The 15,382-nt window shown below is 43.2% G+C and overlaps 1 protein-coding gene and 1 long non-coding RNA gene across 3 annotated transcripts in view; one reads left to right on the top strand and one right to left on the bottom strand.

Moving 5' to 3' along the window:
- Positions 1–930: 930 nt before the first annotated feature.
- Positions 931–11,518, bottom strand: LOC141922117 (uncharacterized). Of its 2 annotated transcripts, XR_012622889.1 has the most exons (3): positions 11,018–11,518; positions 3,111–4,453; positions 931–2,578 (listed from the first exon to the last, which is right to left on the bottom strand). It is a non-coding gene; the product is annotated as an uncharacterized LOC141922117 (long non-coding RNA). The 2 variants fall into 2 exon arrangements; XR_012622888.1 differs by lacking the exon at positions 3,111–4,453.
- Positions 11,519–11,663: 145 nt separating this feature from the next.
- The window catches only part of YES1 (YES proto-oncogene 1, Src family tyrosine kinase), a 51,909-nt gene continuing 48,190 nt past the window's right edge, over positions 11,664–15,382 (top strand). The window contains exon 1 of the mRNA XM_074821216.1: positions 11,664–11,845. The gene's annotated coding sequence lies outside the window, so the exon portion shown is untranslated. The remainder of the gene's footprint in view (positions 11,846–15,382) is intronic.

The raw sequence follows: 15,382 nt of genomic DNA, 5'->3' as shown, positions 1-15,382 counted from the left end.
AGGATGGCAAAGGGCCCTTTAAAGCACAGAGCAAAAGCAAAACTGAGAATCAAGTAGAAATACAGATTTTAAATATTATAATGAACGCTGTGGAATTTCAGAAAGCATAGAAGCCCTGTCACAATTAAGGCAATGTTAGTATCAGACCAGGACTCCTTAAATGCGACTTTCAGACCAGCATCTTGAATTCTGTTACTCCACCCAGAGGTGTCGATAGGTTGTATTTCACCACCCAGTGAGACGTGCTGGCAGTGCAAAAACATGCTCAGACATAAAAATGCAAATCAACTCACCTCATTAAATTCTACATAGGGGATCAAATGCTGTATAACAGTTACTTTTTTTTTTTTTTAATTAACCATTTGCAGAGAGCAAGACAAATTCTTCCAGCTTTCTAATTGACATCAGAGCAGGCTCTGGGTTAATTCTTTGCTCTAAGAAAGAATAGAAGTGCTGTGGCCCGTAAAGAACAGCTGCTGCTTACATGGGAGTTTAATGCATTTGAATACTTTGTGTATTAAAAATGTATTTACTTTTGGGCCATTTTTACCCTTTTATCAGTGAGTGTCTTTGCTTATGCAGGACATGATGAATTATTCTTTTTAAAAAATCCATATTTCCTTCATTTTATCTTAGTCAAAAACACCTTGTATTTGCACTAACAATGAAAAAAAAGTTTGAGGCTTTTTTTGCAGGAAAAATAATTTTCTGTAAACAATTTTTAAGTAAGGGAACTACTGTATGAGCCTCTGCCTGTGAGCCCATTTACTTCAGAGTGGGAGATGGACATTCTTCACCAGTTGAAGGAGTTCTTGCTTCCCCTGCCACCACCCCTCAGAGACCAGAGTATAAATGCGTTCATGAATTTAAATACACTTATTTTAAATAAAGAATCCACAGGAGTCACAGAAAAAAAACAACATGCCAAGATTTACAAGTGTTCAAAGTTAAACCTTTAATGTGCAGCCTAACCTACTCCCTTCACAAGCGTATTTGCCTTCAAGAACATGCAGTATTCATTAGTGCATACAGGGAGACCAACATCTGTATTCATGGATTTGCACATACAGGGAATGAATGTAAACTATTTTTCAGGTCCATGCTGGATGCTCATATTGAATTATTGTCCTTAGACTTAGTTGTAAATGTAGCATTTCTATGCACACAGCCATACCAACTCTGTTTCCCTTGAAGAATATATTATGATAGGGATCCCCACAAAAGCCAAGGGCAAGAAGGTCTCCCAGGGTGCTTTTGAAAGTCTTCCCCACAAAAGTTTGTCTTCAAAGGCTGTCCGAGTTCAGATGTTCCGAAGTCGCAGCTTATTTTTTTTAAAGTTCTCCACGAAGCTTTGTTGCTGTGTGGCCTCAGGACAGTTCCGCTATTTATTTTTATTTGACTTGCCCAGAAAAAATAAACCAGGTGGAACCAGGAAACCAAAATAATCTACTTACTAGCTTCCACAAGAGGGTGCAGTTGCATTTTGTTAAATCTGGAGCCAACCACAACTAATAAACGGACTGCAGCAACAGCTGCCTAGCTGCCTACAGAAATGACTAACAAAACAATTATAGAAAAAAAACCACTTCATCAAGAGCAGTGAAAGATGAGAAAAATTATATTCAAACACACTGAATGTATTAATAAACAGCACTGTTTGTCAGGTGATGTTGAGTAAAAAAACTAATAGACTTAAAATACCTTTCAAACCTCAGCGGGATCCATTTGTAATTTGTTTTCTTTGAGCTAGTGAAGAGCCACAAGTGCTCCAAGGGGAAGTCCTCAGCTATTAAGTCCACTCTTCCATTTTAATTTGACTTCCCAGACATTCCCAGAAACATTATGCAGGAAGCAGAGCATTTTCTGATTTTACCAGCATAAATCTACAATGACCCTGGGCCCTTCAATAGCTCACCCTGCATTCCCTGGGGTGTGATGAAGGTCAGAGCCATTAGTGGCCATTTTGCATGTCAGACTAGCAAGGGTTGTTTATATTACTGTAGTTTTTATTATGAAAGCACCTAACAGACCTGCCATGGGGATTAGCAACCCATTGTGAAAACCGTACACACAAAGAACAAAAAAAATGATACATACCTGCAAGACCCAGGTGAAAGATTGTATAACTTAGCTGACCAAATGATCCATGTGCCAACAGACATGATGCCAACAGTCATCTTCAAATACCTGTCGAGCTCTTGATTTGGTTTGTTGCTCTGCTCTTCTTTCTCCTTGGTCCTTTAAGCCCATGTCACCCAAAGCTGTGCATTCCCCATGTCTCAGTGCCTTCTGATCAATATGGGACACTTTGGTCTGGCAGAAGTGACTGGGCTCAAGTGTGGGTGAAATCTGAGAGGTGGTGATAAATATTCAGAGTGCTTGACACTGGCTGGTCTGTTGGTCACTTCTGCTCCTAAACTTGGGTGAATTACCCATTTATTATACTTGGAAAAGCATGATTAACTTGGGCAATGGGAAATAACATGCTCTGTCTTCTACCCAGTACTGTCAGGATGAAGCTTGCCCTGATACAGAAGAAGCCAGGACAAAGTCTGTCACATTTAAAGCAGAAGTTGGCCTGAAAAACAGACATTAAGATGGCCATCAGTTCTGGAAAATCAGTGACTCATGGCCACTGTTACAAGGCTATAAAATGGCCTGGCAGGTTATCCTAACTACCCAAATCTTCAAAATTCAGTAAGAGTACCGCATCTCATATTTTTCCCCAAATACTTTGCTGTCGTTGTTAAAAAGAGGTTGATGCCTATTTTTTAGAACTGAACTAAATAACGATTAATTTTGCTGTACGTTTATAAAGCTAAAAGTATGTTTCCAAACATACAAGCCTTTGCTTGGTGGACAGAGACTTTTTTTTAAAAGCAGTGTTCAATTTTTTAAAAATGCCCAGTCCTAGCAAAACAACTGTGAAATCTCAGATGTGATTTTTTCATCTGAAAGGCCCAAGCCTTCCACCAGATCTCTTTTATGTTTTTTAAACAGAGTTTTTGAGTGCCTCTGTGAAACATCATATTTTAAGTATGTTGAAACATACTAAGTTGTGCCACATGGATTTCATCATGTTATGTTTGGTATCTATGAAATATACTTACCTTCATATAAAATTCTTATTGCTAGGTTGGAGCAGTCCTAAGATTCTCTAGGGAGGACATTTTCAAATGCGCTTAGTTTTGGCTTGACTGCTTCCCTTTATTGCTGCTCCAGAATTTTCTGTTCATAGTTTTTAATAGAAAAGTGGTTTCTGTAATGTTGACTTTTTTCCACAGGAAAAAGTTGGTTATGCCAAAACAATGTAATGTCCCTTTGGGAAAATAAAAAATCAAAATGTTTTGAACTGTCCAAGTGAATCTAAATGTTTTGCTTCAGGATGGTATGTCATTACTCATCATAAGCTTGTCATGGTTTAGGTCCCTCATTTTCCCCTGTCATCTGGGGTTCCTGAATGGATTACATTTTCCATCAAGAACAATAGACTCCCTTCTAGCTGTGTTATGATGATATATCAAAGATGTCCCAAGCCCACATTTTAAAACCAAAATATTTTGGAACTTTCCATGTTTTATTTTTCTTCCCAATTAGAAAACAAAAGTAAAAATATGGGACAACGTAGAACACGCAGTCTGATTTTCAATGGGCTCTATTTTGAAGGAACAAGGAGTGGGCTAAGCAAATTCTTGTGCTTTGGAAAATCCCACTTTAACCAAAAGTGAAAGGAAGAACAAGCAGAATTAAGCAGCATGTGAGCCATACTAATGTAATCTTTAATGTCAGGTATTTTTCTTTATATCTGTCTGCATATTATTAAATAGCATTGCCCCATTATTATGAGAATGATGAATGTATCTTTATATCCCATCATTTGCAATTTATTCCATGAGAAATGAAATGCCAGATATGCAATGCTATCTAGGTTCCATAAACTGTTTCATGAACTGTAGGAAGCATGAGTAAATAGTGAAATATGATGTTCCTTTAAAAACAAAAATCAAAGATTTTTATATTCCTTCCAACGTTTACACTTCTCTGAAACAACAGGATCAATTACTTGCATATTCACAGAAGAAAAAAAAAAAAAAAAAAAAAGTACTTGCCAGCTGCCTTTCTTAGAATAATTCAAAATTTGGAGAAATGTATGTTGGTAAAAACGCTCCTTTCTTAAAAAAAGATTTAAAAAAATAAATTGTCCTCTTTATAGCTTCCAATTTTGAAATCATGACATGTACATAGTTCTCCTGAACCTTTATAGCAGCCTTTTTTCCCCTTTTGAAGAACATGAACATAAAGGTTCTGAGCAGCTGTGATGTGCCATCACCGGCTTCAGGACTCGTGGAGAGGGACTCAGGTTGGGTGGTTGGGTTCTGCTCAGCAAATTTCCCACCCTGAGAGCCAGATGGTCAAGAAACACTGTGATAAAACAGCAGGACAAATCAGGAGCCTGTGGAACAAAAAGAGGAGCAACTCAAAAGTAGTCTTCCTTATTTATTCATTCCTGTATGTTTTTTCTTTTTAAGCAAGGGGTGGAGAAGGAAAGAGCTACTACCATTTTCCCACAATAGTTGTTACATGGTGGGAGGTCCATTCCAGCTCTGCGTTCCTACCTAATTGCAAAGAAATGCTGGCTTAGCCTTCGAAGCCTTGGAACTGAGCATCTCCAAGGGATGTGGGAGGATATGCAGATAGAGATTTTGAAAAACTCACTTCAGATCTACTAAGCCCCTACATGCAAAGTGAGACTGCAGAGGCTTACCTACTGCCCGGTCAGATATGGATGTATTATTAACACATATTGCAAAAGGCATATTCCTGACATCTGCATGGGAGACCTGCTAAATTTCAGATGACTGCATCCAGTTTGGAAGTAGAGGTGCTTCTCTACAACTCAGCTGGCAAAGTTGCTTCCTTCTAACATGCGAAAGCACCAGATTTTCACATTGCAAGTGTCAGAGCAGTGAGGTGGACAATTGCCAAGAGCAACCTTAGCCTAAGAAGTTGAAGTTAGGTGGTTACAAGCAACTGAAAACTCTCACAAACAGTACTAGCAATCATTAACCACAGGAAAGGCTACCAGCTCTGCTTTTAATAAACTCAGGCTTCTTCCATCTCTTAATGGGTTTTTCAGATTTTAAAAATCAGGTTTTCCACAAGTGCACAAGTTCTTGAGTAGTTGTTACCTTGGCTGCCTCATTCATGACTCTCTCATTCAACCTGACACAGATTCTCAGGGAAGAATGGAAGAGATTGCTGGCTGCTTCAGGGGAACAAAGCAGATAGTGATAAGGAAACAAAAGGGTATTTATCTGGAGTGGGGTGGGAACTGAGAAAGATGCATGCAGAGCCAAGTTACAGTTAAACATTAGGAAAACAGCGCCATCTAGTCCTTCCTACTCCCCACCACCACTGTTCTCTCCTCATCTATCAATGCAATCACATCGGGGTTTCCTAAATTCTGAAATTTCAGAAAATCCAGACTGTTCTGGCTGCAGCTGAGGTGGGATAAGTCGTCACCGGTCTCCTCCCCATGTTGTTACCTCTTTCCTCATGTCAGTAAGCACAACTGTATATATGTCACTGCCTAGCAAAGTTGCATCAACATCATCTCATTTATTAGAAAACTATTAGGAGACTTAAACTGGTTAAGATCATGTTGCCAGAACTGCAAAACTACAGGAAAAAACAACAGTTGTAGTTATGCCAACAGACCTGAGGGTACTGTAACCTCCAGTTGAAGGAATGGTGATGAGAAAATGGAAGATGGGAGAGAAACAACCGAGATACTGGGCATGCTGAGAAAAAAATCACACATCTGATGGCTATCCAGTTTTATTGAGATCTCTAAATGGTGCACAACAGTTATGTTCACCTGCAACAGTGAACACCACCACAGTGAAGATCCCCATCCTGATTGAAGCTCCACTCCAAGGATTTGTCTGGCATCCCAGATTGAGGGGATGATTTTGTTCCTGGAACTATTCCCAAAGTAATAAACTTCATCACATTCATCTCTAAATTAAGAAGGAAGGCTTTCTGGTGCCCAGGGTTGTGACAGACAATTATCCTCAAAACATTAGGGCAAGAATAACAACAACCTGGCACAGAAAATTCAGAAGATCTGTTAAGCATTAATGCATAATAAAGGGCACCGACACAGAGGAATTTGTCCATTTTTAGTCAGGGTTGGAGCTCAGAAGAAAGTCTGGAGCAAGGCTGAGCATAAGAACTAACCACCGATGATGAGGAGGAGGAGACTAAGGTCAGGGAAGACAGCAGGGACAAGAATGATGGGATGGATGGAGGAGAGGCTGATTAGGAAAGGCTAGTCCCACAGGGCCACATTAAGACTCCATATACAGTTGCTATGTCTTTGCAAAAAGAAAGTTGAATTCTGTTTCACTTGGCTTCGTTTTATGAAGTCATGTATAAAAGCGCCGCAACAGCATATGTGTTCAACCGCTAAAATTCAGGGTGCCCTGGAAAAGAGGAGACTGATGCAGAATCCCCTAGCAGAGTTCTCTAAATGCTGTATTAACTTGAATTTTGCAGCTAATAACATTACTGTTTCTTCCACAGTACTATCTTAGGCAGTCAGCACAAGAATAACAAAATAAGTCTAACCAATATATATATATATGCAAGTCTCCCAAAGTCAGCAGAAATTTCTCCTTTATACTGGCTACCAAACGAGGTCAGAAGTCTCTTAAAGGCTATGAACGACTCTAGCAGTGATGTCAAAAGCGAAGTCAGTTCAGGTCAGCTTTACCACACGTACTCCTTTTTCTCCTATTGTTTGTCCCCTTCCTTTCTGACTAAGAGTACATGACCTGCTTTGTGAGGAGGAAAGCATACATTCCAAATCTCTCAGAAGAGCACAGTGGCCCAAGTAAATACATTAAATTTTTCTGGACATGTATGATTTCACAAGCTTCAGATTTTTCAAACATGACATTTAAATGAAAAATTTAAAAAAATTAATGTTATCTGTGCAGCTTTCAAATTAAATCATGCAAGAACCAAAGATACAGGATGTGTAGTTGCTGCCAAAGCAGGGCTGAGTGTTAAGTGTTCATCATATACAGCACTGCCCTTGAAACAAAAGCAGTAGTTATTTTAAGTAACCATAAGCAATATTCATGTGCAATTCAAAGGAGATCGGATATAAAGAGATAAAGATTAGAGTACATCAATACGGCTTGCATTATACAATGTAATCCAGCGTGTCCGATATAACTGGATGTGACACAAATGTAAATAGCAACAGGTCTGGAAGTGCAGCATTTTGCAAGATAAAGTCTAGCATTCTTTCAAAAATAACTTTGAATAATTTCAAAAACAATGTTTGAATCAGTGTTTTTCAAAAAGAACCCTCCACATACTTGCTAAAAGTATAATACGCATAAGTAATTAGTCATGTTATACAAGATCAAACAGAAATGCTATTTGAGAAAGAAAGGAGTATTTAATCTTGCAAATAAATGTGCGCACCAAACACAAAGATCCCGGCCATTGGGAGATGCAGAAGCATTTTAAGGCAAAACAGGACATTTGTGACAAAAACATTTTGAAGTTTAACATAAAGCTTAAATAGAATACTTGCTTCAGAATAAGAAACAATGACAGATGCTCACGCAGTCACTTAACACTCCATTTCCTTACTGAACTACTATATTCATATGTAATTTGCATATGTAATATTTGCATTTGAAGATGTTTCACTTTTAAAAATCAGATTTTATTAATAGCTTCACTTGAAGAAATTAACATGACAAAACAAAAACTACCTACTTATTCGACTAACACAATATTCAGATTCAAAAGAAATATCTATCCTTTGCTAAACTCCCTATTCTTAAAAATATGTTAAGTGCTTAAAAGTAAGCATGTGACTAATACTAATTAATTCCAAGAACTGCTTTTTGTCATACGATCACGCAGCACGATGAACAATAGGAACTCGGCCCGTGACTTTTAGAAGATGCTGCTATAAAATACCATTGTTTTCCATACTTTTAAAGAGTGATAGCTAGGATGAGGCCTTGACTACCAGTTATTTCTCAAAATGAAGGAATGAATTTAGGTCCAGCAAAACTTTTTATCTCTTTTAAAAGAAAAAACTGTTTGCAGGAGACCATGAACCACTACAATTTTTCTGTTTATTCTAATCTATTGGGGAACAATCCCACCAAGTGTTTTCAAACATGTCTCAATGTTTTCAAGCTACTATAATGTGTACTTAACCTTCGGCATGTACTGTAAAAGCTCTTTAGAAAATCAACCTGCCCATGTACTTCAAAATCACAGGATACAAGTCTTGTACTCTCCAGTCACAAATCACTGAACCCACATCAATGCCTGATATATCTTAGTCTGCCTTCCTCCATCTCTATTCCTCCTTCTTTCTTTCTGCTCTCAGACCTGTATTCCCCCTTATAACCCTAAAAATACTTAATTTGGCATAATATATACTCAATCCTACCAGTCATCAAGTAATTTGAACCAAAAAAACCCATTAAGGATTGTATAAATATAAATGATCACCTTCTTTAGAAATTAATTCAAATATATGAGAATTTTCAAAGATAGCCTACATTTAGAAAGGCATTCTCCATGTACTATTTGCACAAATCTTTAAGATTATGTTAATGCCAACTAAAAATGCAACACAGTTGAGGAGCTGAGCCTGTCTGATGGGCTATGTGGGAAACTGTATCCAGCAAATGGCAGCAACGAACCCCTACAGTGGTAGCATCTCACACCATATCCCAGCCATGCTAAAGCATGTGAGGGCAGCTCCTCCCTCCCCTTCCTGGACAAAGTCAAAAATATTAATTTAAACCAAAAGAATAGAAGGGATGGGAAATTCCTAAAAGCAGGCACTGACTTGGCTCACAGCTGAGATCAGTGCCGTTTCAGTTGATGCTGACTCCTGAGCGAACACTGAGCAGTGCCAGTCCACCTGCATGGCTCGTAACAGCACTCCCAGCACCGCAGCAGATTTGAGAGCCCACTCAGTAACAGCAGTGCAGCAGCATAAGGAGGTTTTACCTAGGCAAAATGCAGTGACAGGTTGCAGGCTAGCTCACAGGCAGAAGGTGGCAATGACGCCCCAAGTCCCCTCCAGTGCAGGATTAAACAGACTGCCCCACCAGCAGTTTGATCGTTTTAAGTCACCTGTTCACCATTTCCTTATAAAAATGAGGAATGCTCAGACTATCAGCGACAAGTGCAAGACATTTTAAGAAGCAGCCAATTTTTTCCACTGCAACGAAAGCATGTCTAGCCTCCAAGACTCCTGACTCAAACCCTCATCTATTCTTTCACGCCCATATGGTGTGGGTCTGAGCTTGCTGTCAGTTATGGGACTGGTCATCTTGTCTTCTCCCCAACTGCTCTGCTATTTTAATCACACTGTGCTTGAAATTAAGTGTGCTGGTCTCTCCACTATCAACCCAAGCTGATCGCAGCCCCAGTACTATCTGTGGCAGCTGACAGCACATGTACATGTAAAACAGCAAGTGGAGGCCATGGTTAATGGTTCAGTCTTTCAGAAAGCCACCTAATCTTTCCTTATATTCGTCCTAAGGAGAGAAAGCAATGGGAGAGGTGTGATGGACTGAGAATCCCAACAAACCTTTTGGTGCCACACAGGCACAGCCAGGTGCTGGGAGCAAGGACAGCTACATAATCCTATCCATCAGCCCCGTGCCTCAAACCTAGAAGTCAAATTACAGTGACAGCTGGCAGGAGCCAATATGCCTCTAACTATAAAGCTTCAGTCCAATGCTGAAAAATTTAAGAAAAATTATTAACTTTGAAGCATAATGAAGATGATGACATTCTTAGGGCTCATTTTGTTTTTCAGATACTGAAGTTTTACCATTGTGCTGTAAAATTAACCTCATAGCAATGCTTGCCTGTGTACAGAAAACCTCACAATTGATACTGGAAGTCAAACCCTGTTCTCACTCAAGACTACCGTAAACCCAGCCAGTGCCATAAAGCTGTGGCAGTTCCAGAGCTCCGACCAGCCTGAAAACACTCCTCCTCAGTTAAGTAATTCATCACCCAGGTCAATTTATACGACTCGCTGTTGATTTCTAAATTAAAAATCCATTCTGTATAATGTGATTTAGGCCCCTGCCAGAATAGAACATGATAAACTGCACCACTCTAACGGGATTGCATGAGTATGATTCATGGTAAGGAGTCTCCAAATCTAAAACACTTTTGCTTTTTTGCATTTTGTTAACTGCTTAGTGTATTTATGGTCCTGTAAAAGCAAATGCATGTATTTGCTTTATATTAAAAAAATACAAATGGCCTTACTCCACAGCGTTGCCTGGAAGATAAATTGGACATCCCGTTTCAATTTTTTTTTTTTAAGATTAAAAATATATTATATTAGATTATCATTCGCGATCAATACAATTACTGTTTTATATTCAGCCTTTGAACCAAATAAAGAGGCAAGAGACATAAATGCTATTCCAGTGCCAAATTTGACTATTAGAGAGCTGAAAACAATAAAAGAGAATGCTGAATGAGAACTGCCCATTTGCCCATGTAAACTTCAGTAACTTTAGTTCTTTAGAGCTTTTTTAATTTTCTTTCGCTTCTTCCTGCAGTCTGCAATTCTGAAAGCTAGAGGCATTTCAACGACCTTTCTCCGTGAAGCCCACCTTGACACAAATCCAGTTTCTTATTTTTCTTAAAATGCGAAACGCTGACTTCTAGAATTGCGGTAAGTGGGAAACCACCCGTAACATAAAATACCAGGGAGTTACTGGTGCGTTGTCTACAGGCTTGTTCTTTGTGTGCTCAGTGTTTGGGCGACAGGTCTATGGCAGCGCAGCGGTGCAGTACCGGGCTTTCCCGAGCCCCAAGCGCTGCTCCACGCCTGTCGCGACAGCGCCTCAGCCCCCGGCGCCACCCGCTCTTCACAAGGACCGTTTCGCATCGGTTTGACCCAAAGAAATGAATCTACCAAGCCTAAGCCGCGGCCCACCTGGAAATGCCTGGTTGAGGAGTTTAAAAGTTATTTTTGTTCGCCTTTCCCACACCACGCCGAAGGGCTCCGCTGCCGAAATCTTTCAGGTTCAGCTTCTCTGACGAGAGAGGCTTACCGCGCTCGCCCGCCCGACACGACGGGGAGCGGGAAGCAGCTCAGCGGCTCGGCCGCCCGCCGCCCCCCGCCATTTACCCCGCCAAGGGTCCCACGGCCCAGCCCCGGGAGACAAGGACGGGGGCAGACAGCTGCCCTCGGCCGAGCCACGGCCCACGCGTGGCCCCCGGAACCGCGGGGCAGCGCGGGGCAGCGCAGGGCAGAGCAGGGCAGGGCAAGCCCCGGATCCCTCCCCGCCGCCGCTGGGGGAGCGGCCGCTCCGCCACCATGTTGGCTCCGTGCGCAGCGGCGCGGAGGAGGAGGGGGCCGCCGCCGCCAGCCCGGCTCCGCGGGGGCCGCGCGGCTCCTCCCCGCAGCCTCCGAGTCGGGCGTGGAGCCGCTGCCCCGGCCGGGAGGCGCGGCGAGCCGGGCCCGGGGCGCATGGGGCGGCCGCGGGGGCGGGGGCAGCTGCGCGGCGGAGGAGGGACCGCGGTGCCCGCCGGAGAGCCCGGCCGTAGGGGCGGGGAGTCTCCTCCTCCTCCCGCAGCGAGGCTCCGGCTTCCCGCACGCACCGGAGCGCCGGGCTCCCTCCTCCTGCTCCTCGTCCCTCCTCCCTTCCCCTCCTCCCCCCCTTCCCTCCCCGGGTCGCCGCGGCTCCGGGAGGAGCGGGGGGGGCCCCGCTTCCTTCCCTCCCCCCCTCCTTCTCCCACCCGCCACGCCGCGGAGAGGCAGGTGAGGACCCGGCCGCGTCCCCGCTCCCCCGCCCCGCGGGAGAGGCGGCCGCGATGGCGGCGGCGCCCGCCGAGGCGCTAGGCCCCGGCCGCCCGCCCCCAGCCTCTCCCCGCCGGGCGGCCCCGCCGCCGCGCCCCGGGGGGGAGGGGAAGGGAGGGGGCGTCCCTCCCCCCGGCCCCTTCCTCCACAGAAAGTTTCTCAGCAACTTTCTCCTGGGCCCGAGCCCCCGCCCGTGGGGCCAGGGGTCGGGGGGAGCCGCGGCCGCCCGAGGCTGGGCTGGACTGGGCTGGGCTGGGCTGGCTGAGGGGGGCGGGCGGAGGGGAAGTAAGTTTGTGAGGGGAGGCCCCCACCGCCGGGCTCCCTGCGCGGCCCCTTCCCGCCCGGCTGCCGCGGTCGCGGGCGGTCGCTCGTTCCCCGCCCGGGTCGGTGAGCGGCGTGAGCCGGTCCCGGCTCCGCTCCCGGGCGCAGGCAGCCGAGCGCCGGCCCCGCCGGCCGCGGCCGGAGGATGTAAAAGGGGGAAATTCAGGAAATTGCGAGTCGCCCGTAGCTTGGCCTGCGTGGAATTATTTTCTATTATTTTTAATTTTTTTTTTTCCTCGCTGTTCCGGTTTGTATCCCTGCGTCGAGCAGGAACGCGCCTGCTTTAAATTTCTGAGTCATTAATTTAAATGTTCGATCGTCACACTTCATCGAGCCTCATCGCCTTCCCCACGCGTTAAACCAGATGTATCGGGACACAGGGAGGCCCCCGGCCCTGCGGAGGCTGCGCGTAACTTTCTGCGCTGTGCGGACCCGGAGGCTTTGCTGTGCGGGCAACTGCCCGCACATCCCTGGGGCCGAGGGCCGGCGTGTGGCTTCTCCCTTACACAGTATTGCGAACAGTCGGGTTTATCGCGTTCATTTCGGAACGGTCCGTTCCCGGTGTCTGGTACGCGGGTGGCTATGGGCCGCTTTGCGCTGGGAAGACTAGGATAGAAATATTTCCGAACCTCAGGTTGTTAAGAAGGTGTGTTCAGATGTACCTTCTGGATTTAACCCTAAGGAGAGGCTGGTCATTAATTAAAAAATAAATGTTTGGATTTATTTAAACTGGCAGAATGATCCAAAACCAGTTTAAAACTTGTGGTGTGTTGCCAAGGAAGGTGTATTGTTTTTCTCTCAATAATTCATAGATGGCTGAATGAAATTTCAGGCAAATTTTGCAAGCAAAACTGACCTTTAGTCAGGGAAGCAAGATACGAAAGTTTACCTTAGCGTCTTTTTCTTTCATTTTTGAAAAGTAAGCCCCTGAAGATGGGTTTCTGATAAAACTGCCTTGTCAGTTACACTTGCAGTATCTCTGTCAGTAGGTAGTACAGCTTTGCCCTAACTCTATGTTTCTGCAGTCTTCATGGGTATAAGAACTTGCACTTCCACTCATGTTTCTGATACATGGCTGTAAATTTAGCTGCGCAAGGTTCCCGCTGAACGTGGAACGGAGACTATAGGTGTGTTTTGCACAGTCCGGTTGCCGGGGCTCATTTTGGGACGAGGTAGCATCTGTGAGGGGAACAGAAAGAGAGCTGTGCTGAATTTCAGAGAAAAAGACCCAGCCATACCAGGAATGTGAAAGGGTGACAGTAGCTGGTAGCAGTGATTGCCAGTAATTATTCCACAGGTTTTGTTAGCTTTATTTCCTCAGGAGGTGCAGCTCAAATGCAACTGCAGTATGTGTGTGCCATCAGTCCCTCTAATAACTCTTCTGGCTGTTAGCCAATTTCAAACAAATTTGGCAGGAGAGGTCTCCCGGATGAGCAATTTCTATAAAATTTGTGAAAGTAAGGAAGCCAGGTAGAAGAGAGCTCTTAACCTGCACACAGGAGAGTTCGTGTCAACACATCTCAAGCTGGAAATTGATGCAGGAAATGGGGCCTCCCTGGTTTTGCTGCTCACAGAGCTACTGGTCCAGTTTTCAATAACTTTGTAATGTCTGGACCCCAGAACCGCTCTTTGTAACATGAAGAACTTCATTCAGAATGGGAGTAGTGAGCCCAAGGTAGCTTTAATCTGTGTTTTGTATTATAAAGAGAGATTTTCAATGGAATATTTATTACCTAACAGTAGTTCTTTGGCTATGAAACAAATAGACGGAACTGAAAGTACATTTAAATTGCTGCATTATTTGAAATCACTAGAAAAATACTTAATAAATCTTTGGTGTTCTGTGTACATTTATTTTTCCCAGACTTCTCTATAGACAGAATTACTGAAACACTACAGTTCACAATTTAGGTTTTATAATCGATATTCATGTAGCAGAGCAGAGAACTACACTTCTGCACTAGTGGAATATTCTTTATTTTGAGCTTTGCATACTTCCTGCCGCTCCTGAAGGATGAAAATGGCACTCTCTTTGCTCCGATAAATGATGGCCGTCATGTGACAGTGATGTGAAAGTCTGCTGTTTGGCACATGTCGGTTTATGTGGTCAAAGTTTACTTTATCAACAATGTAGCTGTATGAGTTTGCTTTTCTATATGTGCTGCCTGCGGACAAAAGCTGTATATTTTCAATAGATAATTCCTTGTGTTCAAACTGTTAGTTAAAAGAAACACATTATTTCATCTGTATTCCCATCTTGGATCCAACTGTTTTGCCTCAAACTTTGATCACAGTTTGAGTAAGCTACCTTGATGTTAATCTAAAAATTGGTGTCAGCATTAACACAAGGACTACTTTAGGAATGCGTCCTTATTTTGCTGCGTCACATCAAGCAGCCTTTTTCAGATAGGACACCTTCTGTGCATACATACACAGTCTGTGGTTTCTGTGAAGCCCTCGTGAAAGTTTTCAGGCTTCTAGTACTGGAAGTCCTCTGCTAGTTGATGGAACAGATTGATTAGTGAGGGAGAAATGTACTTTCTCAAACTACTGTAACAGAATGGTTTAGTTTTTGTCCTGGAGAAGCCACCTCCAAATACAAGTAGATAGTTCATTTTCAGTATTTGTTTCATTTTTGTTCTCCTTGAGAATGCCAGTAGGGTGCTGTTTTATAGTGATGGATTTTATGATGTGGCAGCCACTAATTTTTTTATTTTTTTTTAATACAAACTGCTTTACAGTTGCCATATGGTAACTTCTTTCAATCACTACAATCCTTGTCTGCATTCAAACCAATGACTTAAAGCTGTAGGGTTCCAGATTGTATTATCAATTGCCAGGTTTTGAAGGCAAACCTGGACAAATTCCCATGTGTATGCTGAATTTAGTAGGGAAAAAGTCATACTGAAAAGATGCTGTCAACTAACTGTAGGACAGATTTAATTTTAGGTTTTAAGGGGTCATTACTGCATTTTCCACCTATGGAGTTTATTCTTAATGGTGCCAGTGCATCCAAGCAGAAACTGGCACCAAAGCAAGTTACTGAAACAAGTGGGACTGCACCCTTCGGTAAAGTTAACATGCATGGCTGCTTGCAGGATCAGAGATCAAGATGATAGTAACGTTAATGCTAGAAATTAAATAAGTAAACGTTACTACTTATGAGTTTTGTTCCCA

Source organism: Strix aluco, chromosome 1 (genome assembly GCF_031877795.1).
Source record: "Strix aluco isolate bStrAlu1 chromosome 1, bStrAlu1.hap1, whole genome shotgun sequence".
Taxonomy (NCBI): Eukaryota; Metazoa; Chordata; class Aves; order Strigiformes; family Strigidae; genus Strix; species Strix aluco.
This window is presented reverse-complemented; position numbering and strand designations above follow the sequence as displayed.